Source organism: Octopus bimaculoides, chromosome 19, assembly GCF_001194135.2.
Source record: "Octopus bimaculoides isolate UCB-OBI-ISO-001 chromosome 19, ASM119413v2, whole genome shotgun sequence".
NCBI classification, from domain to species: Eukaryota; Metazoa; Mollusca; class Cephalopoda; order Octopoda; family Octopodidae; genus Octopus; species Octopus bimaculoides.
The window spans coordinates 4,932,276-4,934,716 of NC_068999.1; the positions used below are offsets into that span (position 1 = coordinate 4,932,276).

The 2,441-nt window shown below is 40.9% G+C and overlaps 1 protein-coding gene across 3 annotated transcripts in view; it reads left to right on the forward strand.

Moving 5' to 3' along the window:
* The window catches only part of LOC106869432 (CAP-Gly domain-containing linker protein 3), a 97,359-nt gene that overhangs the window by 7,705 nt on the left and 87,213 nt on the right, over positions 1-2,441 (forward strand). The gene's annotated exons all lie outside the window — the stretch shown is intronic.

Genomic DNA, 2,441 nt, shown 5'->3' on the forward strand with positions numbered 1-2,441 from the left:
ATATATATATATATATATAAAGGGGCACGATGTACAATAAAAAAAAAAGACTATCTCTTCAGATAGGGAAAGAATCGATGAGACAATCACATATATATGAACAAATGTTCTTATGTATCACTTGCACGTGTAGGTGTTTTGGAAACCTTTCTAAATTCTTCAGTGATTCGACACGAAGATTACATACACACACACACATTAAAGTAATAAAGTTAATGTCTGGTCAAAGAGTGACCAATCGTTTCGCATCCATGAAGGCTGTAGCTTCGCGGACAACTCATCAGACTCTAGTCCGAAGACAAGTTCAAGTCTTCACCTCTGGGAGGGAGGAATCTGTTACAGTCATTGGTCATTTGGTCATCAAAGAATAAATATTCCGCTGTTAGTGACCGTTTATTCTTTGATGACTAAATGACCAATGACCATAACAGATCTCTACCTCCCAGAGGTAAGGAGTTAAATCTGTTGGAGAGGAGGAGACTTTTAGAGTTATGCTTTTATATATATGTGTGTATATGTCATCTATATATATATCTCTCTCTTCCTTTACTCAACCATCCCATTTATATTCTGATCGTCCTTTGTGAGTATGCCCGGCATTTGGCCACCATCTCTATCCTGCTGTTTCCCACTCTCTCTCGCTCTCTCTTTCTCCTGCACTTCCCTTAGCTTGGGTAACCATGTATTTCCGGTGTGGCAGCACACCTGTTTCTATCTTCATCCTAGATCTTTCTCTCTCTTTCTCTGACCTGGTAACCTCGTACTTCCTCCACAGCAAGACACCTGTTTCGGTCTCTTTGTCTCACTATAACCTTTCATCATCCAACACAAGATCACTTCCTCCAATGCCCCCCCTCCCTTCTTGAACGCTTTTTTCTTTTTGTTTTTGTCTTGCAAGGTACTTGGTGACCCTGCCAGTGCAGGTGCCACTTAAAAGCATCCAGTCCACACTGTAAAGTGGTTGGCATTTGGAAGGGCATCCAACTGTAAAAACCATGCCAAAACATGTAAAGGGTACCAGCACTGACCACAACTATGATTTCACTTGGCTTGACGTGTCTTCTCAAGCAAGCCACCAGGGATCAAGTAGATTTTAGCAGATTAACTTAAAAGCACATCCTACCTGTAAGGTGACAGGCCCGCAGAGTCGTTAGTGCGTCAGGTGAGATGCACAGCAGTATTTCGTCCATCTTTGTGGCCTGAGTTCAAATTTCACTGAGGTTGATTTTGTCTCTCCTCCTTTCGGAGGTCAATAAAATAAATACCAGTCATGCACTGGGGGTCGATGTAATTGACTGGCCCCTTCCCCCAAAACTTTTAGGCCTTGTTTTTTGTACTACTACCATCACTACCACTGTTCTATAAACTACAACTACAACAATTGTAAACCCCATAACTGCCGCTACTAATCTATGTACTACTACTACTACTACTACTACCACTACTACTACTACTAACACCACCACTGCCAAACATACATATTTGTTCATCCTATTTATTCCCATGTAAACATGGAGGGTCTGTTAAAATAAACTTTAATGTGGTGAATGGAAAATGACATAGAACTTCACAAGAGGCAGATTCTTTCTAGGCGCTGGTCACCTCATGTACACATATACATGCAATCATACACACACACACACACACACACACACACACACACACACACACCCTCTCCCCCCCCCCACTCTGATTGTCTGTCTGTCTGTCTCTTTCTCGCTGACATCACCATCATCATTTATGTACTCAATGACTTGAAATGTGACAAAGTTTGACTCATCTACAGTCAATGACTTGTGTAACGTGTGTGTGTGTGTTTAGCAGTGATGGATAGTCTGAAAAGGAATGGCTGAAACCAGCCTCCTTAACCAAAGGTGTTGGTGTTGTCGATGTCAGCACCATAAACTAGTCAAACACTCCTTATGAAAGAGTTAAGAAGTACTCTCCATGTGGTCTCTTGATTTGCTAGAAATATCAGCCAAGTCTGTCTCTAATCACACACAACCATCTTAAGACACAAAGGATATATATATCAGAGAGTACAGTCCTAGATATAGATTAGCTGGATAAATGGAATGGTCACAACTGGATCAGGCTTCTCTCAGTTTCCGTCAACCGAATCCACTCACAAGGCTTTGGTTGGCCCGAGGCTACAGTAGAAGACACTTGCCCAAGGTGCCACATAGTGGGACTGAACCGGAACCATGTGGTTCGTAAGCAAGCTACTTACCACACAGCCACTCTAATGCCTCTCTTTTTTTTTTTCCTCTCAATCTTTTCTGTCAAAGAGCATAGGCTCAAAACATCAAATACTTTTCCATTCTTCCTGAGCATTAAACTAATAATACACCTGCTTTTTGTTCCCTCACCTGTCTTTGTTTTTTGTTTTCTGTAAATTGAACTGTGTATATATATATATATATATATATATATATATATAT